The 23,160-nt window shown below is 36.5% G+C and overlaps 1 protein-coding gene across 1 annotated transcript in view; it reads left to right on the top strand.

Moving 5' to 3' along the window:
- The window catches only part of NKAIN2 (Na+/K+ transporting ATPase interacting 2), a 1,532,464-nt gene that overhangs the window by 677,367 nt on the left and 831,937 nt on the right, over nucleotides 1-23,160 (top strand). The window lies entirely within an intron of this gene.

Here is a 23,160-nt window from a genome sequence, read left to right as displayed (position 1 = left end):
CAGCAAGTGCATGAGGTCCTCCTCAGTTTCAGCGAGCAAGGTTGTGTCATCTGCATAACGCAGATTGTTGATAGATCGTCCACCAATCCTAACGCCACGCTTCTCCTCATAGAGCCTCGCCTCTAGGATAATATGCTCTGCATACAGGTTGAAAAGGTATGGAAATAGGACACATCCCTGATGTACACCCTTCCCAATTTTGAACCATGTAGTGTTGTCCTGCTCTGTTCTGATGACTCCCTCTTGGTCCAAGTATAGGTTTCGCATTAGCACGGTTAAATGTTCTGGAATTCCTATTCTTCTCAGAGTCAGCCACAGTTTGTTATGATCCACGATACACACACACACACACACACACACACACACACACACACACACACACACACGTGTGTGTGTACATGTGTAGATTTATATTTGATTTGACAGCTTGCAGCCATAGAATGCCTAGAGAATTAAGAAGTAATGGATTCAGTCAAAAGGAGTTATTTTAGGTTGAAAATTCTACTATTCACTGGAAATTTATGCTGTAAAGTCAGGTTTAAAAACATGATTGACTATGCACCGCAGTTGTATCCTGCACTTTCCTGGGGATCTTTTCCATGCACTGTATGAGCAGGATGATGAATAAAAAGACAGTAAAAACAATGATGCCTTTGGGCTGGGTTGTTGGAAGAGGGTACTGACTATCCCAAGGACTGCGAAATGAATAAACAGATGAGTCTTAGAAAGATGGAGGGACGGTGAAGGAGAGGAAGACCCTCAACTAAGAGTATTGATGCAGTGACAGCACTAATGGGCAACAGTGTGTCAGAGATAGTGAAGTTGGCACAGGAAAGGATAGTGTTCACATCTGTTGTTCATAGGGTCAATATGAGTCATACCCAACTTGATAGCACATAACAACAACATATAATATATAATTTATAAGATATATCCCTCTATATAAGGTATAAATTATACTAAATATGTTTACATTTATCAAAATATCATAAATTTTCATTTTTATTTTTGTCACCTTATTAAAATTAGCTCTATTTCCTTTCATTTATCGTGTATTGCCCTTAAGAATATATACTTTAAATATCACTGGAAAAAGGCTTCACTCTCAATCTGATTATGCTAAAGTAATAAGGCAGGTATTAGGATAGAGAGTCTAAGGATAGAGTAACTTTTCTAAATTTGTTCTTGATAGAAAGTTTCAAATTACTTATAGGCTATTTTGTTCTATTTAATTGAAAAACTGTTCCTTACCAAAAAATAAAGTCAAATAATGTGGCCATATTCTGAAACACTGAGCACAGTAGCAACACATTTCAGATAGTATTGGTAATGAGTTTTATATCCTTCACTAATCTTTCATAAGAGCAAAGGAGTGCAATTTTAAAATTAAAAATAGTTAATTGGAACAAGAACTCATTAGTCACTTTTTGATGGCCTCTGGCACTTTGGAAAAATATGTCTTGAAAAAAAATTAATTCTTTCAATTCCAAGTAGAGAAAAATCTTAAAGTGTCTATTAAATAAGATCTAATATGTGTAATATGCAATAACATTAAATTTCAAAGGAAAAACCCAGATTACCTCTGTGGAATATAATCTCCCCTGTAATTTATAGCCTCAGAAGTTGGTTGGAGAGTTAGCTAGAGGTAGATTCTGACTTGATGATATTCATTGAGTTGAGCTATATATCTAAAGAGACCTCTGATGGCATAGTCCATAGGAAGTTACACTATTGATGTAAAGTAGCATCTCACCGGCAGCTCAAATTCACTCTGAAAGAAAAACATGGGCAATTTCTTCCTCTTATAAAAGTTATAGCCTTGAGAATCTACTGAATGATTAGCTATGAATTGGTTCCAACACAATGAAAGAGAGTGTGTGTGTGTGTGTGTGTGTGTGTACGCGCGCGTGTGTATAAATGCATATATATATGTATGTGTATATACACACACACACACAGAGTCAATAGGACTGTTTTAGATTGAAAATGCTAGAATTCACTGAGATATTGGTCTGTAAAGTCAGGTTTAAAATAAAATATTATTTTTAAGTGTCACTATATATATTTTATATTTGTATATAATTACATAATATTTAAATATATTGTACTTGACTCAACATCTCTTGTACATAATAACTCTCTTCAAAATACTACTTCATAAGAAGAATTGTCAAAAAAAAAAGAATTGTCCAGTTGAGCTATATTTAGACTAAAAACAATGACAAATAGAATATGATTTGGAATATCTAGTGTTCTTTGTTGTTTTTGTTGTGTGCCATTGAATCAGAGTCAATAGCTGACCCTTGAACAGGTTTTCGATGGCAGTAAATCACACTGGAGGAGATTGCCTGTCCTTCTCCTGTGGAGCAGCTGGTGGATTCAAGCCACATATTTTAGGAATTGCAGCACAGCTTCTTACTCCTAAGCCACCAGAGCTCCTTAGTCATCAGATAATGACAAAAAAAGTGAGCTATAGTACTTTCTGTCATTTGCAAGCTTTGAAAAATGTCTGTAAAGAGGAGTTTGTGGGTTCCTATTTGCTAAAGACATAAACATTTTCTTAGTTAATTTTCCAAGGAAAAAGAGTATACCACTTTGCTGAAGGTTACCTTCAACAAACTTTTCCTTCCCATCTTCTTTCTTCTTTCCTTTATTCTATATTCTATTCCTCCAATTCTGTTCTCTATTCTTCTTCCTTTTCTCTTTAGCAAAGTCATTGATTTATTGAAAAGAAAATAATAATAATAATTATAATAATAATTATAATAAGTAATAAGACTGCATTGTGAAGCCTGGCTGGACACACAGGTTTGCAGATTCGAGAGGTTTTTTTCCCTTCATGCACACACACACACACACACACACACACACAGTCGGCCAAAACATAGTTACTTACATTTCAAAGAGAGAAAAGGAGGATTGTAACACCAAACCCACTGTAATATTTATTTTATACATTTTCACTTTTAATATCAATTATTTACCCTACATATTTATTTCTAGATTTTTTTAGCCTACAATTCCTATAAATCTAACTTTAATTGGATGAAACTTTTGTCTAAAGTAATATACCAAGGAATATCAAAATAATATGTGGTTTTAAATCACTCTGGTTTGAAACAGCATCCTTTTAGCCTCTTACTGAACTACCTCTTAAGAACACAGTTCATAAGACCGATAGATTCTGTTAAGTTGTCTGCAGACTTAAAAGTCATCATGACACTTGCAATTTGGAGAACATTTTACATTTTAGGGTGTTGTCAGTCATGCCTGTAACAAAGATTACTTGTATCTTCGTATTTAGTTAGAAAGTGTCCTCATATTATAAGGATTAATATTAGAAAACTTTTAGTAATGAATATTTTCTTTGGGTAGGAAGCAAACCACAAAGTGTTTTTTCCCCAAGAAATGAAGTAGTTGAGTGGTATTTTTCCCTTTGGGCATGTTATCAGGAGCGTCCATTCCCTGGAGGAGGACATCATGCTTGGAAAAGTAGAGGGTCAGCCAGAAAGATGAAAATTCTTAACAAGATGGATTGACACAATGAATATTGCAGTGGACTTAAGCTCGGCAGATACTGTGAGAATGATGCAGTGTCAGACAGGGCTTAGTTCTGTTGTGCATGGATTACTATGAACCACAGATAAATTGATGGCATATTAACAAGATAGATAGATAGATAACAGATGATAGATAGATAGATAGATAGATAGATAGATAGATAGATAGATAGATAGATAATCTCAACATAGAAGATACGAACTATGCAAAACTTATACCTGTTATTTTGGTCATGCAAGCAGCCTTCAGAACAGAGCAGGGAAATACTGAATGGTTCAAAATCAGGAAAGGAGTGCATCAGGGCTGCGTTTTGTCTCCATTGCTTGCTTTCACCTACTCCAGGCCATACCTGCTTGCAGTCCATGGTATGTTTAGTGCTCTTCTCCAGCACCACAGCTCGAAGACATCAATTCTTCATCTATCATCCTTAGTCATTGTCCAGCTCTCTGAAGCATAGCAAGTAATTGCAAAGGCCATGGCTTAGATCACATGCATTTTAGTCTCTATATTGATGTATAGTCTCTGTACATCACTGCTCTTTAATACTCTGGAGATGTCTCTGACAGCAGATTTTTCCAATTTCCTTCTGATTTCCTGACTGCTGCTGCCAAAAGTGTTGATCATGAAACCAAATGCAGATGCACAAACATTAATCTGCATATGCATGTTTATGAAACAATACATTTAGTTAAGTGTTTTCCCATGATATCCCAATTCTAAAAGCAAATGACTCTGAATTATCGTGATTTGTTTTATTTTCTTAATTGAAAAAGTCAAAAAGTTAGAATTATGTCATTAAGACTGATTTGATGAAACAGGGCTGTGACATTTACCAAGAGAAGTTGCCCTCTATCTTTATTCCTGTGTTATAACATTCATAAACTATAGGATTGTATCAGATGATTCCTCTTCGTTCTTCCATAATTTTACATGTATTAAATTTTAAATGATCTATTCTGTTCATTGCTGAGCACTAAACTTCTCTCAGTTTGCTCCCTTCACTTTTTTGAACTGTAATTTTTATTTCTTTTGAACTGTAATTTTTAAAGTATTCATCATTAACTGTTTTTGTTTGTTTTCTTGCTTGCTTTTCTAATGTGCTATACATGCTTGCTACTAATATCAAGGGACTATTGAAATTCATAACTCAGAATTATATTTATTTTTTTCATTTGCCTACATTCTCCCTGCCTGTAGGGAGAAAACATCAGCAGAGTAAATCACAGTCAAGGTCTGGTCTACACAAGGTTGCACTTGCTTTGACTTCCCTAACTTTGCTTTTTCCTTAGCCAGCATGTGCAGTTAAAGGAGCTCATTCCCTTCTTCTTCACAGCTTCAGGTCATGATTGGAACAGGAAAAGACAAAACCAACACGTTCTGTTTTGTTAGAACATTCTCATCGAGTCACTTGGGAAATTTCTAGTTGATACCTCTGGATATGTATAAAAATTTAATATGCAAAAACTTAATTTAGGTAAAACAACTTTCCTAAAATCTAGCTTTTACTGTTTTATCATCATCAATGATCATTTGATTTTTCAATTTTTTGTTTTACAAGTTCAGGTCACCATGGAAAAAAATACAAGCAATAATAAATGGAGGGCATATCCTATATCCATTTCCCAGACTATGTGCTCTTCTAAATCTAATTACATTACCTCCCAACATTTTTTCACTCCTTATTGTCCTTCCTACGTAGTTATTAATCTATGTTCAGGTACTTGTTTAGCCACACTTTTATTATTAATATTAATTTTAATGAAAATTTATAGAGATTTTGGAGTACCATTCATTCATTGTTGCACTTCTCTCCCTGCCCACCCCTCCCCTCCAGTTTGTTCTTCTCTTTGAAAAGTGAAAGAAAAATTCTTTCATTGTTATACAATCCCTCCACGCAAGTCCACTCCACAGCCTTCGTTCTGGACTCATGCCGTGACATGTTTAGCCACTTCTATTTAATTTTTCTGTAGATAAAAATTCTCCAAAATAAAATATATTGTAACTAAAGTACTAAAAGTGTTCATTTTCTGTGTTTCAGACAGAAAATCAATGTAGTTTAGAGGTGAAGTGACTTGAGATTGTAGTAAATTAACAATACTTCTAATGACTTCGAGTAGTTGTGAAAAATAAGTCTTTTCCCATAAGCCTGGGAGGGTTGAAAAACATCATTACAAGTTTAATGGATTTAGCCTGTAGTCCTAAAATAAATGTAATAATGCAACAATGTGAATGTAATTTATCCTCAATAGGATATGCTCCCTTGGGGAAATTCGGGCCATTTATTCTAGTAGACAATACTTTCTGCACTCATTCCTGTGTTAGACTGTGACTAGGATTTACAGAAAGTAGTAAATATGAGAAATTACATTCTAACTATCTAAATTCATGCATATAAGTGAACTAATAATTTTTGAGAGCCAGTTTCAAGGACCAGATATTTTGTATTTTATATATGTGTCTGAAATTTTTTACTCTTTAAAATCTTTTTAAATATATAAAATCTGATACAGGTAATTTTTTTTAAAAAAGAACAAATGAAATTAGTTGTAGTAAAATTGCAACCCTTTTTCTAAACCATTTCCAATCCATTATCTCTTAATAATTTTTCTGGGATAACTTTTCATCAAGAAAAATATCAATTTACTTATAACTTAAATTACTTTTTAAGTTTTAAAGCTTCCCTAAGTAATTCTAAATTAATTTATGCTTGAATCATCATTTATTAATAGAAATTCTTCAGCCTAATGCTATAGCAGATTTTCTGATTGACTTTTCTTTTTTTTTTTTTTTGGGTACCTGTTCTAGGCTTAACACTTGGGACCTCTTCCTTTCCTGTTTGATTTGAGATAATTTCCTTAAATTTGATCACACTTTTTACCCGTAGTTTTTGTTATTATTAGGAGTCTCCTCTCCCCTGGGATTCTCTTGCAAAACTTCTTTCCTTTGGTTTCCTTCTGCATTCATTGTTCTTTAGCCCTAAAATATAGCTATCTTCTCTGCTTTCTTCTCTTGGGGACAATTCACACTTTCTTACAGCATATATATTTTCCTTTCTGACATTCTTCTTTAAAGCAAGTTCTTTAAAAAGCAATAACACAAGACAAACTTACATGAATACATGGTAAGTCATGTGTGCAAGGTCATTTTTCTGAGTTCTGATATGACTGAGAATTTCTGCTGCTTGAGTAACAGTTTTGCTTAGATGCAGAATCCAAGGTTGAATATTTTCCTTTTGAATAGTGAAGTGTTTTCTTAATAACTCTGATTCATCTTTTCAAAGATAATGTTAAGTGTACTCTCATGAAATTTTATATTTATATATGGAGAACATCTTTACTACAGGTCTCTATTAGATACCTGAACCTACTAAATAATTAGTACCAGAAATACAACACAAATCTTTTTTAAAAAAACACAGCCTATGTCTAATGGAAGGAACATCTAAACAATCCACTGACCCAAGTTTGGGGATACACAAAATTCTATACACAAAGTTCTTTAATATAGTTGTTTAAGTGTTCATTTTGCAACTCATTCATTTTAAAAATTACAAAAGATATTAGCATGACATTGTGATTATTTATAACCAAGCAAGCTGTTTTCTTATAGCCATCCTTTAATCCTCTATTTAAAATCAGTAGAAGTAGATTTTCATGATGTAGATTTTGTACAATACTGATTGTCCTTTTTGTCCGTGAGGATGAGCAAACTCATTATTTTTTCTCTAGAAGAGAATCATGAGCCTGCTCTTTATTTCCTTGGTCTGTCCCTGTGTTAAGGTGGATAAGCATAAGTGTACCTGACTTCTAAGCTTCCTAGTGTGATTTTAGTCACCAGAGTGAAAATATATTGATTTTTACATTTATCATATATTCTACCTCCATACGAAATTATGCATCTAGCAATTATTTCTAGCATCTTAGTTTCCAGTCTTCATATCTTCAATAGCTATCATTATATTTATGTCTAATGCTGTTGTTATGTGCCACTGAGTTATCTGCTGCCCGTAGTGATTCTATGCACAGCAGCTCTGAACCTTGCCCTGTCCTGAGCCAGTTTCACTAATTCCAGTTACTGTATCAATCCACCTCATTCGGGGTCTTCCTCTCCTCCACCTTTCCAAGCATGATATCCTACACCAAGGACCAGTTTGTCCTGGCCATGTGCCCAAAGTATGTGAGACAAAACTTCAAAATCCTAGCCTAACTTGGGAGGGACTGGAGAGCATTATGCTGAGTGAAATAATTCAGTCCCACAAGGATAAACACTATGAAACCATTATTGTAGAATGAATACGAGGATCCAAGTGGGGAAGAGGATGAAAGCAGAGGGGTGAGGATAGGTGGAAATGAGTGGGGTATTAATCATAGTTTCACAAAATTTGATAGGTGGGAGGGGTGAAGAAGATGAGAAAGAGCTCAGTGAAAAACAATGTATTCAAACTTTGTAAATAAATCAGTGTGTGTGCATTCCGATTCTCTAAGGAGAAGTTTGGTTTCACCTTCTCCAAGACAAATCCATTTGTTGTCTTGGCAATTCATGGTATGTTCAAGACTTTTCTCCATCACCACAACTTGAAGGCACTGATTCTTCTTCTTTCATTCTTAGTCATTTTCCAGTTCTCTGAAGCATAGCAAATACTTGTGAAGACCATGGCCTGGAGTAGGCAAATCTTGGTCTAATAATAGGACTATTTTTTGTCTCAGGTAATTTCATTCACAAACCTCCAATAAAGTGTTAATTACAAACAACAATCAAAGATGAAGGAAGGAACATAGTTACTGTACCAAGAATAATCATCTATGCTCAGTCATTTCCAAAGATAGTTTATGATCAATAAAAGAAGGAAAATAGACAATAAGGCAAAAAGTGAAGTGCCAAGATTTGAGAGAATATCCATTGAGATGTTTCAATAAACAGATGCAGTGCTGATAACGCTCACTCATCTAAGTGAACAAACTTGGAAGACTTGACCAATAAACATGGGATTCATTTTTGTACCCATGGCTTAGGAAAATGTTCCAATATAATGTGGAAATAATTTAGCAATATATTTAATGTCACAAGGTAGTAAAGTTTTGCTGAACATCATTCAGCAAACAGTTTTAGTCATATGTTGGCAGGGAACTGCTGCAAATTCAAGATGGACTCAGAAGAGAACAGTCAATGATGACAAATAGATCTTGGCTGACAGTAGAGAAAACCAGAGAGTTGTTTTTCCATGTTTTTATTGACTATGCCAAAGTATTCAATTATGGGCACCCTAGTAAATTATATCATGATATTGCAAAGAATGAAAATTCCAGCATAAGAATTGCACTCAAACAAAACCTGTACATAGATTAAGAGGCAGTTATCAGAGCAGTGAGCTATTTGATGATTTAAAATCAGAAAAGATGTGTATTAAAGTTGCATCCTTTCACCATACTTCTTCAGTCTTTATACTGATTAGATAATCTGAAGAGCTGCAATATATATATTAAAACAAAACAAAAAACACCACAGTGTTGGAGGAGGGCTCATTAACAAGGTGCAACATGCACATAATACAATTTTGTTGTTGAAATCAGAGAACAAACATGAAGCTCTTATTGAGGAAGCTAAAGAATTCTCAAAAGTACCTTGCAACAAGATAGAGAAAAGTTTAGAGTTGCAAGGATTTCATGTTCTTTGGATGCACATCAAGGCCCATGAAAGCAGCAGTCAGGAAAATAAATTAAATGGTCTTTAAAAGTACAAAAGAACAAAGATGTCATTTTGAAAACCAAGATGTGCATGACCCAACTCATGGTATTTTCCATTATATCACATGTATATGAGAGTTGGTCAGTGAATAAGGAAAACCAAAGAGGTGGTGGTGAGGACTAGCTAGAACTTCCTGGTGACCTAATAGTAAGGAGTTGCACTGAAAACCCAAAGATAGGCAGTTCAAATCCACCAGCTATTCCACAAGAGAATGATGGACAATATCCTTCCAAGAGATTTACTACTTCTTAAAACCCACAAGTGGTTCTGAAACACAATGGAACACAACAACACAAAGAAGAATCACTGCCTTTCAGCTATGGTACTGATGAAAATGTTTAATATACTGTGGACAGCCAAATGAACAAGCACATTTTCTCGGGAGAAGTTCCTGAGAGGTGAAAATGGTGGTGAGATGTCATCTCATAGGCTTTGGGCATGAGATCAGAAGGGACCAGATCTTGGAGAAAGGCATGCTTGGTAAAGTGGAAATTCATGAAAAGGAGGGCAGCCTCGAGTGAGATGGATTGGCATGCTGACCGCAGCGGTGGCTAACTCTGACTAGAGATTGTGAAGATGATACAGAACTGAGTAGTGTAGCATTCCATAGCTCATGGGATTGCTGTGAGGTGGCAGTGTCTCAATAAGACCTAATCACAACAAAAATCCGTTCTGTGAAATCATATAATCTTAGTTTTGTATGAGTGGTAACTGTTCTGGCCTACCTCACTTTTTTGTTCTATTTGTCAAATTCTCCTTTCATAATTTTGGGAGTATTTTAATAGAACATATATTCTTTTTTAAAAAATGAAAATTGTATTTTTAATGGTTTAATTATAAAGTTAATCTACATTGATTTTCACACCGGATTTTCCACATTTCCTTTTCCCACCTCTTCCTCCACCCATCAAACTGTGTGACGACATGATTACAGCCACCACCTCACCCTGTCCTGCCCATATTCACCCATCTTCTCTCTCCCCCTCTTGGATCCTCATGCATATTTTACTAGATATCTTCCTATTTCCATAATAATGTTCTTATACAGTATTTGTCCTTATGGGACTGAGTTATTTCACTTAACATAATGCTCTCCAGTCCCTCCCAAGTTAGGTAGTGATTTGCAAAATCATTGTGCCTGTGTGTTGCATAGTATTGCATTGTGTAAATGTACCATATTTTCTCAATCTATACAGTTGTAGTTAGACATTTGGGCTGTTTCCATGTTCTTGCAATGGAGAATAATGCTACTATAAACATTGGTGTACAAATCTCCATTTGTGTTTCAGTTCTAATTTTCTCAGGGCATAGTTAAAGCAGTGAAATAGCTTTCTGGTTCGTATGATATTTCTATTTTCAGCTTTTTGAGGAAACACCAAACTACCTTCTTGAGTGGTTGTACCGCTTTAAAATCCCACCAGTATATAAGAGTTCCTATCTCTCCACATCCTCTCCAACGTTAATTGTTTGCTGTCCTGTTAAACTTTGTCACTGCTGCTAGAGTGAGATAGTACCTCATTGTGGTCTATTATTGCCAGTGATTTGAGCATTTCTTCATATGTCTGTTGGCCATCTGAATATCTTCCTCTGTGAAGTCTTTCCATGTCTTCCCATTTTGTAATTGTGTTATCAGTCTTTTTCATGTGGAGGCCCTGTAGGATTCTGTAAACTGTTGATATGAGACCCTTATCTGAAATGGTATATCAATTCCCACATCCCCCCCATATCAGTAGGTTTTCTTTTTACTCTATTGGAAAAAGTGTTTGATGCATATAGGGATTTAATCTTTAGAGGGTCCCATTCATAAATTTTATCCTCTCCAGATTGTGTATTTCTGGTTCTATTTGGCAGTCTCTTTGTATTATACACTAGGCTGTCTAAGCTTGATCCCAGTTTGTCTCTGATGAACTTTAAGGTTTTGGACAAAACATCTATTCTTATCCTAACTTTTTCTCCCTTATGGTCTCATAAGGCTTTTGTGGATAATAGTTAATTTATTTCAAAATTTTTCTCTGAACTTCTGTGTTGGTATGTCTTCCCATTCCTTTGTTTCCCTCTTATTTCTATCTCTGATTTAAAAAAGAATAAGAAATGAAAGGAGATTGAAGCTCTTACTTATTCATTCTTTTACTCTCCTTACTCTGAGGTTAAGAGCTCAGTGGTATCGTCCATAGGAGTTGTGGTGCTACCCTAAAGGCTGTGGCTCTCTGGCAGTTTAAATCCACCAGAAGGAGATAAATTGGGCTGCTGTCTCTTGTGTGTTTTACAGCCCTCTACTACCTGCTGGCGGGTCTATTATGAGTGGGTTCTGACTCGAAGGAAATCACTAAATGAGTGAGTGTAGGGTAAAGGAAACAGGATGTTAGCCTGTCGTGGACACATCCGCCAGGTTATTTACTATTTATGGTGTTAATGAAGTGACCAATAGATAATAAAGATCTGTTTGATTTCTTGGTTTGGATTTTATTATCATAGGTTGTACATCAAAAACATCTAAAACATTTTCCCTTTAGAAAGTATTTGACTGGACAATCAATTTCAGTTTCTAATTATTTAGTTCTGACATTCATGAGCTGTTTTCATTTTACTGTGCTTGTCTAATTATCATTCAGTGAAGAAAGTGTCTTTGGGAATAATATTTGTTACGGGAATACCCTTTTGTGTAGTCTTTGCTATTTATTTCAAAATGAATCTTTCCTGGAAATAATATCATATAATACTCTGAACCGGCCCATTCACATACCTTGTGAACAATTTTAGTTGGAGAAAGATTTCAGATTGCTCAACTGTCTCCTTAATGAAATAGTTGTCATTTTCCTGGTCATCTCTGTGTTGTATTTGTAGACATCTTGTCAGTGGTTTTTGGACATGTTGATTCATCTGGGAACTCCATGCACAAGAACTTGTTATCTAATCTCCACAGTTAAGCCCCTGTCTGGCTAGACCTGTCATTTTCTGAAACACAATGGAATCTATTTTCTTCTTTTACTTTTTTCCCTCCTTCTTAAAGCTATCACATAGATTTAAGGATTTTTACCAAGCAAATGTTATATATAGTAGAAAAATGTATGTGAAAGAAGGTGCTCTTTGAAAGTGAGATACTCTTTTCTAATTTTTTTACATGTTAGAAATATATTTGAACCGTAAGACTCTTGTTTCAATTGTCTTTTATTCTTTTGAAAGATTACTATTTGATGGAGAATTAAACTGATTGTATTTACACTGACACCTTCACTTCTGGTGTCATTTTTTTTCTAAGGGTGTATGTTGTTGTTAGAGTGTGTGGAGTCTCTTCTGACATATAACAACTTACAGCAGAAGGAAGCGTCTCCCTATTCTGTGCCGTCCTCACAGTCGTTGATATATTTGAGCTCATTATTTCAGCCAGTGTCAATAATTGTCATGAAAGTGTTTCTGTTTTTTTACTTCCCCCCTCCCCTACATTTCCACTGCAATACATAGGGTTTTTAAGACTGTGCCTTCAGAGGTGGATAGACATCCTACTTCTTAAGCTGTTTTAGTCTGGAAGCTCTGCTGAAACCTGTCCACCAAGGTTGATCCTGCTGGCATTTGAAACACTGGTGGCATAGCTTCCAGCATCACAGCAACACACATGCCACTGTATAGCAAATTGACAGGCAAATACGCGTGTTAGATACACCAGCCCTTCGAAAAGACCTCATGCTTAGAAAAGCAGAGGGTCAGTGAAAGAGAGGAAGACCCTCAACAAGATTACTTTATCGTGATGATGTTTAAAAGGCGGAAAAAAATTAAAAGCATAGCAAAAATGTGTGGACATTTGGAGGAGTCTTAGAAGGATCCTTTTCACCTGACACTTTCTTTACTGACATGGAAACAACCTTAGATCATGGCTCTACGTATCAGTCTAAAACAGTCACTTTCCAGTATTACTCATGAATACCAACATGGAGTGACAGCACTCTCCATAATAGAATGTGGGCATTGTGGGAATTAAGCACACTGATAAGGAGAAAGTTTTTAAAGGAAGTTAGTTATTCATGACTTTTAATAGTCTTAACATAGATGGATTACAAAAAAATGTTGGGCTTCAAAAAATTAACAGATGAAAAACCCTATGCATGAGAAAGTTGTCTGATAAGCAGCTGATCCTGTGGGTAGCTCAGAACTGTCCTGCACTTTCTTCTGTTGTGCATGGAGTCTCCCTGAGCAGTGGCCAGCTTAATGGTAGATAACCATCATAATACTGTTTTATTTGAGAAAGTATTGAGTCTATTCTGACTCATAGTGACCCCATGTGATAGAAGGTTTTCTTGGCTTTATAAAAATAGATGCTAGATTCTCAGCACTGGGCCAATTGGTAACATCAGTATGGATGGTAAAGAGATTGAGAAAGTTAACAGTTTTAGTTTACTTGGCTCCACAGTCAACAGTCTTGGTAACAGCAGCCAGGAAATCAGGAGATGAATTGCATTGGGAAAGTCAGCTGTGTGGGACCTCTCAAGAGTACTGAAGAGCAATGATGTCAGGCTGGAGACTAAGGTGCACCTGACCCAGGCTGTAGTCTTTGCAATTACGTGCTAGACATTGGAGAGTTGGGCAGTGAATAGGGATGATAGAAAGAGGATTGATGCCTTTGAGCTGTGGTGCTGGAGAAGAGTGTTGAATATACCATAGCCTGCTAGGAGAACAAACAGGTTTGTCCTGGAGAGGGTGAAGGCAGAATGCTCCTTGGTGTCAAGGATTCTGAAGCTTTGTCTGTCATACATTGGGCATGTTGCAAGGAGGGACTGGTCCTTGGAGAGGGACATCATGCTTGGGAGAGTGGAGGGACACCACAGGAGAGGAATACCCTTGATGAGTTGTATCTATTCTGTGAGTGGAGTGGTGGGAAATGAGTGTGTTTGAGACGGCGAGGTTGGCACAGGACAGAACGGTGATTAGGGCTCTTGTACATAGGGTCGCTATGAGTCGCAAGCAACTCAATGGCACATAACAACAACGACAATGTGCAGTTTTGCTTTGTTCTACAGGAGAAAGATGAGCAGTCTCCTCCTCTGCAATGTATTGTCTCTGAAAACCTGCTGGAGTGTCTACTGTGGACCAATACTGACTCGAAGACACATCACCACATTCTTTATAGGAACAGATTATGAGTTCTTTCTCTCCCAGAGCCACTGTCTGGGTTCCAGCTGGCCACCATTGGGTTAGCAACGGGACTATGGTCCATCATGCTGCTCTACCACTGAGGAGAAATTTGTGTATTTATGATCTTTACTATGATCTCGTTATCAGCTAAATATCGGAATTTAAGTGAAGGAATTTAAATAAATCCGTAGGAAAACTTGCTTCTAGATATCTAATACTAACCTTATTCCTATAAGGTAGCATAATGAAGGTTTTTTGAGCTAAAAGAGAAAGAATGAACTTGAAACCTTTTTTAAAAGATTTATCTCTTTTTTTCAAAGGCAATATCCTAATTTGAGCTTGCTTTCCATATGCTTTTTAAAATAAATAAAGTATTAGTCAATCTGACAACACAGGCTCCACCCTTAAAAGACTCTGTCCTTCAGTACAGTAGGAGAGAAGATCACTATTCCATTATTATGCAATCTCACCTCATTTTCACCTTATAACATTGCCATTAATATGCAATGAATAGTATAATTATGTTAAAAAATTTAGTTAAAGCCCTTTTCCTTGTTATTTAGGTAATGTGTCATTCCACCAGATTGCTTTTGCTTTCACAGTGAGCACTATGAATTCAAATTTGTTCATATTTAAACTTCCAGTCAACTTCACTTCTCCGTGTACATCAGAACATAATGAACTCAATTTTTTGGTGCTTGTTTGCTTTGAGTTATGATACATACGGAATAGAAGCGCAGATATTAGATTTCTAAAGCAAGGATAATGACATAAGTGGAGCTGTTGGACTTAAAAATTCTTGGTTACCTGTTGTTTTATTTGAAAACATCCTTTATGACCTTATTTTATTTGATAGTTGTTGAAAACATTTTTGTTTTATTGCCTCTGATGTTTTTCCCATTTTCCCAATATATACAACTATGTGTATACAAATAAATGCCCAAGCAGAAATTATGTGTACATTGGTGTCCAGGGAGATTTCAGATTTCAGGTGTTATCCAGAAACGTGTAAGGGGTTCATAAAACATAATTAGTGCAAACATTGTTAAAATTGCACTGAACTTCATGTTATGTGTAAAACAAACAAAAAGATGAATAATATAATAATGATAATGTAGAAAAAGAGCAATGCATAATACATCCCCAGAATCACAGAAAAAAAGCTTCTTTTTCACTTTTCCCATATGGCCTATGAATAAATCTTAATTTTTATCTTTGCAGATATATTATAATTAATTGATAAAATTGTTACCTTGATATTCAGTTACAAAAATTACATTGCTATCCTCTTTTTCTCCTTCCAAATGTGCCATTTACTGTCATATGTCACATGTAAAAAGGAAGTTCCTATAAGTATTTTCATGGGCTGCCACACAAATTGCCACTAACTTGGTAGTTTGATTGTAATGTTTGTTGTTATTATGTGCCTTTGAGTCCCCTATGACTCATAGAAGCCCCATGCACACTAGCTATGAAACCATCCCTGTCCTGAGCTAGTCTCACTAGCACACCTACCCCATTGCTCCATTCCATTTCCCTCAGAGTCTCCCTCTCCTATGTTGTCCCTCCATCCTTCCAAGCAGGATGCCCTTTTCTAAGGACAGGTCCTTCCTGGCAACATGCCCAATTTCCTTTAGTAATCTCTGCTTTCAGCCAAGACCCATCTGACTCATGTCACAGCCACTTCTAAACCCAGCTTGTCTTTCTGGTAGTTCTCTGGTTGTTCTAGTCATTTTTGGATAATCTTCAGCAGGATCTTGATTACTTGTGATATTAGTGATCTTGTTCAATAACTTCCACACTCTTTTGCATCACTATTTTTGGTATAGGAATAAACATGGATCTCTTCTAGTCAGTTTGCCAGGTAGTTCTCCTCCAGATTTCTTGGTATAACCTGGTGAGCAGTTTGCCGTAATATGTCCACTCGTATTCCATCAATTTTTGAGGCATTTCTCCCCCAATTCTTTTAGAGCAGTTTAAACATCCTTCTTCATCATCTTTGCCTCTTGATCATATGTTGTTCCATGAAATTCTTCTATGTCAACCAATTATTTTTGGGACAGTGACTCTGTATACTCCTTCCATCTTCTTTTGATACTTCCTGTATCATCCACATCCTACCCATAGGGTCCTTAAATATTGCAACTTGAAGCCTGAATTTTTTTTTCTTTGGTTGCTTTACCTTAACAAGTGTCAAGCAACATCATCTCTTTTGATTTTCTGGCTCCAGCTCTTTGCACATTTTATAATAATACTTTGCTTTGTCATCCCAGTCTGCCCTTTGAAATCTCTTCAGCTCCTTCACTTCCTGCTTTCTTCTCTATGCTTTGGCTTTTCAGTGCTCTAAAGCAACATTCAAAGTCTGTTCTGACATCTGTCTTTGTCTTTTCTTCCCCCTCTGTTTATATAATGATCTTTTGTATTCTTCTTGGATAATATTCTTTATACCCTCTCATAGCTTGTCTGGGCTTCTTTTAGTGGTGTTCAATGTCTCAAACTTGTTCCTGAGGTGATCTTTAGATTCAAGTGGGATAGGTCAAATTTTTCTTCTTATGGACTTGTTTTCATTTTCTTAAACTTCAGTTTAAAATTGCATATGAGTGGTTTCTGGTCTGTTCCATAATCAACACCTGTTCTAGTTATCACAGCTGATATTGAGCTTCCCCAACGATTCTTTCCACAGATGTAGTCAATCTGATTCCTATGTAGACTATCAGTGAGGTCCATTTGTATAGTTGCCATTTGTGTTTCTAATAAAAAGTATTTTCAATGAATAGATCATTGGTTGTAAAAAATTCTATTGTTCTATATCTAGCTTTGTTTCTATCACCAAGTCCATGTTTCCTGACTATTAATCCTTCTTCTTAGATCCTAATGTTTACGTTCCAGTCACCCATTGTTTACATCTTGGTTGTATGTTAGTTGATTTCTGACTATAAATTTAGTAAAAACCTCCATTTCCTCCTATTTAGCTCTGTTTGTTGGTGCATATATTTGAATGATAGTGGTATTAACAGGTCTTCCTTGTATGCATATGGATATTAACCTGTCACAACATTGTATTTCAAGATGGATCTAGAAATGATCTTTTTAACTGTGAATGTGAGCCTGTTTTTCCTTACCTTTGCTTTTTTGGCATCGTAGGTGACGTGAACAGGGTTCAGATCTTTTGTTCATAGGGTTACTATGAGCCATACTCGACTTGATGACACCTAACAACAGATCATATGATTGATTCAAAATGCCCCATGCCAATCTATTGCATTTTAACAATACCGAGTATGTGTTGCTGTTGTTGTTGTGTGCCATTGAGTTACCCATGACTCATAGTGACCCTAAGAACAATTGCTCTAAATCCTGCCCTATCCTGACTCAGACACACCTAATTCCATTTTCCCAGTTACTGTTTCAAGCCATCTCATCTGGGGTCTTCGTCTCCTGCACTGTTGCACCACCTTTCTTGTATGTTAGATGCTGTTAAACGGACCATAGATGCTATGACTCATAGCAACCCTGTGAACCACAGTTCTGAAATTTGCTCTACACTGCCATACTCAACATCTGTGGTGTGCTTGATCACATTGTTTCAGCCACCGTGTCAGCCCATCTTATTGAAGGTCTTCCACTTTTCCCTGGCCCTTCACCTTTCCCAGCATGACGTCTTTCTCTAAAGATTTGTCTCTGCTGAAAACATGCGCAAAGTATTTTTCACTATCCTTGTCTTAAGTAGCACACTGATTGCAAATCCTCCAAGACACACTGATTTATTCTTTCGGCAGTCCATGGGATAGTTGGTACTCTTCTCCAGCATCACAATTCAAAGACAATTAAACATTTATTCTGTCTGAATTCTTGAGACAGAATTACAAGATCAGTATTTGGTCATATATGCTCCAAAGGCTTCCTCATGTTTGGTATTTTTTTTTGCTTTTAGTATCTCCTTTCATTCCTTTAAGGATGTTGTGTGACATGTTCCACATGGAGGTGTGCTGCTGACCCAAAAGCTGTGACTCTCTGGCGGTCACAATCTAACAGTAGCAGAAAGAAGATAATCTCCTGCCATGTGATTTACAGCCTTGGAAGCCCAGTGAACGGTCAGCTGTAGGCAATTCTGACTCAACGAAATGGGTTGTATTTCTTTAGTGAGGCCTTGTGGTGCAGTTGATACGGAGTTACAGAGATAACACAAAAGCCAAGCCTCTCTATGTTTTGAACTCACCAAAAGCACCACAGGAGAAATATGGACACTCGCCTTTTATTGCAAATTACAGCAACAGACATCCAACGGAAGGTCAGCAATGAGTTGGTTCCCTGTGGTGGGCAATGAACAAATCTGTATTCTTTGCTTTGTGGCTTTATAATCCCAAACTCTTCTTCTAACTTTGTTGTTGCTGTGTGTCATCAAGTCTATTCAGACATATAGCAACCTGACAGCAGAAAACCGAATTGCCCTAAAATCTTTGATCTGATTTTAGCATCTATGTCTCTCTTTCTCAAATCTGTTTCATTTCTCTTTTAAGGACACTTTCATTTTATTTAGGACTCACCTTATATCTAAAATAATCTTGTCTTGGAGTCTTAATTACTTCTGTAAAAACCTATTTTGTAAATAAGTCTTATTCACAGGTATTAAGGGTTAAGACTTGGACGTATCATTTTGGGGAACTTGGTGACATAAATGATGAGATACTTGATTCTTAAAAGGTTGGCAGTAAGCACTCACTCAGAGATGCCTTGCAATACTAACATGGTAGTCTGCTTGAAAGGTTGCAGCCCTATAATCTATTCTGCGTATGTAAAGTCATGGTGATCAGAATGAACTCCAAAGCAACTAAAAATACTCACCTCACTGCAGTTCCTTAGTTTCTACTTAGGCAAAAATCCTTTGCTGTTTCTGAGTTGTGATGCTGGAAATGAATACTGAATATCACATGGACTGCCAAAAAACGAAAAAGTTATATCTTGGGAAGGGTGCATCGAGACTGTTCCTTGGAGGCAAAGATGTCAAAGCTTTGTCTTTCATACTTTGGACATGTAGCAAGGTGAAGCTTTTCCTTGGAACGGGACATCATGCTAGAAAAACTGGAGGGTCAGAAAAGAAGAGGAAGACCCTCAATGAGATGAATTGACACTGTGACTTCAGCAATGGACTCTGGTGTCTCAGAGATGATAAGGATGGCGCAGGATAGGGCAGGTTTCAGGATGGTTTTTCACAGCGTTGTTATGAGTTGTACTCAACTTGATGATGCCTAACTAAGACAAGCACAGCAATGTGCTGGATCAGTCAGTCCATCACAGGAGCAACGTCTTTGCTCACTTTCTCTCTATGTGTCTATCTAACTTAACTTCTTTACTTCTGACTCTCACTTTCTCTCATAAGTTCTCACATTCTTCCTCATGGGCTCATTCAGGTTCTCTCTCTTGCTTTTCTTTCTTACACATTTTATAAATAATAATCAAGTTCTTCTAGACAATGCCCAAAACAAAATAATTATAATAACCATCATCATATTTAAAATGCAGCAATGCTAACTAAAACAGAAGAGTGTATGTGTGTGATTTCCATATCGAGCATGGCCATTTGAAGTAGGTTTTATGAATTGTATAAAGCAAAAACTGAAGATTAGTGAATATAACTAATATTCCAATATAACTATTATGTTAAGTAGAAGCTTAGTGTTGCTGACAGTTCTCAGACTGTAAAGTTCTTCCTTTATCTTCTAAATTACATGACCTCTCAAAAACTGACAGGATAACAGTTATAAACAGGTCATTATTAAGTCACTAATGTGGTTTTGGTGATTATTACTAATTCTTACAAAATAACGTGCCCCTGAGACTTTAAACAAGAATAATCTCTGAAGGATCCTGTAAACTTTCTTTTATAACCCAATCATGTAGAGAGTTACTCACTTTCCACATGGGTGGTTTTATAAGCTTTACCCTCCTGCCATTGATTTCTAGTTTTATGACATCGTGATCTCGAATACATTTTGCATTATTTCAATGTTTTTTAATTTGTTGAGGCTTGCTTTGTGTCATAATGTGTTCAATTCTGGGGAATGTGCCATGGGCACTTGGGAAGAAAGTGAATTGACTTTTAGTTGGGTGCAGTTCCCTGCATAAATCCACAAGGTCAAGTTGTCTGATTGTATAGTTTAGCTCTTCTTCATCTTTGTTAAGTTTCTTTTGAGTTGACTTATCCTTTGGTGATAGTGGTGTGTTGAAGTCTCCTACAACTATTGTGGTGCTGTCTAATTATTTCTTCACTTCTGTTAATGATTATTTTATATATTTTGCAAGTCTGTCATTTGGTGCATAAACGTTAACAAAAGTGATTTTTTTGATCTATTGTGCCTTTAATTAGTAGTAACAGAATCTTACAGGGCATCTGCAAGAAAAGGACAGATAATACAATTACAAAATGGGCAAAAGATATGGAAAGAATTTTCACAGAGGAAGATATTTGAATGGCAAACAGACACGTGAACAAATGCTCAAAATCACTTCCAGAAATGCAAATCAAAACCACAATGAGATATCATTCAGTCCAGTAGCAGTGGCAAAGTTTAACAGGACAGCAAATAATAGATGTTGAGGAGGGTATGGAGAGATAAAAACTCTTAGACACTGGTGGTGGCATTGTAAAAATGGTACAACCACTGTGGAAAGTAGTTTGGCATTTCCTCAAAAAAGCTGAATATCGAAATTCCATATGACCCAGCTATTCCACTGCTTCAAATGGAGACTTGTACACCAGTGTTCATAGCAGCGTTATTCACCATTTCAAGAACATGCAAACAGCCTAAGTGTCCAACCACAATCATACGGATTGAAAAATTATGGTATATTCACACAATGGAATACTACACTGCAACAAGGAGCAAAGACTTTGTATATCACTACCTAACTTGGGAGGGACAGGAAAGAATTATGTTCAGTGATCTAACTCAGCACCATAAGAACAAATACTATATAAGAGTATTATTGTAGAATGTGTCTGAGGATCCAAGGGTAGGAGGGTGGGAGCACAGGGATGAGGATGAGTAAGGGTGGGAGGAAGGGGGTTTAATCATAGTCTCAGTCATACAATTTGTTGGAATGGAGGAGAGGTGGATAAAGGAAATGGGAAATATCTGGTGTGAAAAACAATGTATGTGAACTTTGAAAGCAAACCAGTACAAAATAAAAATTTTATTTAAAAAAAATCATCTCTGATCAGATTTCGCCTTCCTTTGCCTTTGCTATGTTTCTCCATTATATGCTTCTATGCACTTGATGCTAAATTTTAAACAGACTGCTTCTGATTTACAACTGAAAGAGTAACAGCAAGGAATGTCAGGTGATTAAATTTGTAAGTCCTTAAAGCCTAGCCAAAAAAAAAATCATTAAAGCACAGGTTCATTAACTCAATTTGTACTGCTCTATTTCTGCTCCGATTTTCTCAGAGAACACATCTTTGTAGCTCTAGCATTGTTGTGTCACTTTCTACTGTACAGACAAATTCACCTGGTGCAAAATGCAGTTTCTGCTGTATTGCTGAGGTGAGTGAAGATTTTGAAAGTCTTCCCAGCTATTTAGGTGAGAAAAAATAATGTGGTGTTGACAATTGCCTCGTTACGTAGAAACATTTTGTTTCGGGTTGCCTATTTGTATCTGTGCATATGTGTGAGCGCATGTATGTGTGTGTTCCATTACATTACTTAAAACAACTCCAAACAAATTGCCATTGGATTGACTCTGAGCCATGGCAATGCTATATTTGTCGGAGTAAGACTGTGCTCCTCAGGTTTTTTATGGCTGAGTTTTTAAAAGTGGATTACCAAGATTTTCTTCAGAGACATCTCTAGATGGGCTTAACTTCTGCAGTTTTAGTTAGTAGCTAAGCACATTATACCATATAGGTACTCCCTCAAGAACTCTGTTGTTGTTGTTATGTGCCATTGAGTCAAAAATGACTCATACATGACCCTCCAGTGAGTTTTAAGAGGCTGTAAATCACATGGGAGGTGAGTGCCCATCTTTCTTCCACAACTGGTAGATTTGAACTGCCTGCCTTTGGGTTGGCAGCGTAACTCCTTATCCATTACACAACCAGAACTCCATTAGTATTTCAGATGCTTTTTCATCTCTCCTTTTCAAGTTTTATTGATTTGTCCCAAGGATACACTGGAAAAATTACTTTTATTTCTTTGAATTTCCTAACTTGTGAAATAACATACTCTTTCAAGAAGTAGAGTCAAAGGGAAAAGGGGAGGGAGGAAGGGAGCTGAGGGTGCGGAGGGATAAACCTATGAGGTCGAAGAGTTTGGTGGATGGGTGGAGAGCATGAAGGGATTAGGAAAGATCCATTAGGGACCTGAAAAGATGAGGTGATAGTGGGCATAGATCAGTGGTGTATTATTTTAGAAAACACAATGTATAGTAATGATTATATGAAACAAATGTAAATGAAAGGAATGTTTGAAACACAATATATATGAATGAAATACAATCTATATGTATTTTATATGTGAACCAGTATTGTTGTTGTTATGTGCCATCAAGTTGCTTGCGACTCATAGTGACCCTATGTACAACAACCCTAAACTCTGCTTTGTCCTGTGTGAACTGCACTGACTCCAACACACCCATCCCGATTACCCCAGTCACTAAATCAATCCACCTCCTAGAGGGCCTCCACCTTCCCAAGTGTGATGTCCTTCTCCAAGGACCAGTCTCTCCTTA

The sequence above is a fragment of the Elephantulus edwardii genome, unplaced genomic scaffold (assembly GCF_000299155.1).
Source record: "Elephantulus edwardii isolate Elephantulus edwardi_28Jun2011 unplaced genomic scaffold, EleEdw1.0 scaffold00002, whole genome shotgun sequence".
In the NCBI taxonomy this organism is placed as follows: domain Eukaryota; kingdom Metazoa; phylum Chordata; class Mammalia; order Macroscelidea; family Macroscelididae; genus Elephantulus; species Elephantulus edwardii.
This window is presented reverse-complemented; position numbering and strand designations above follow the sequence as displayed.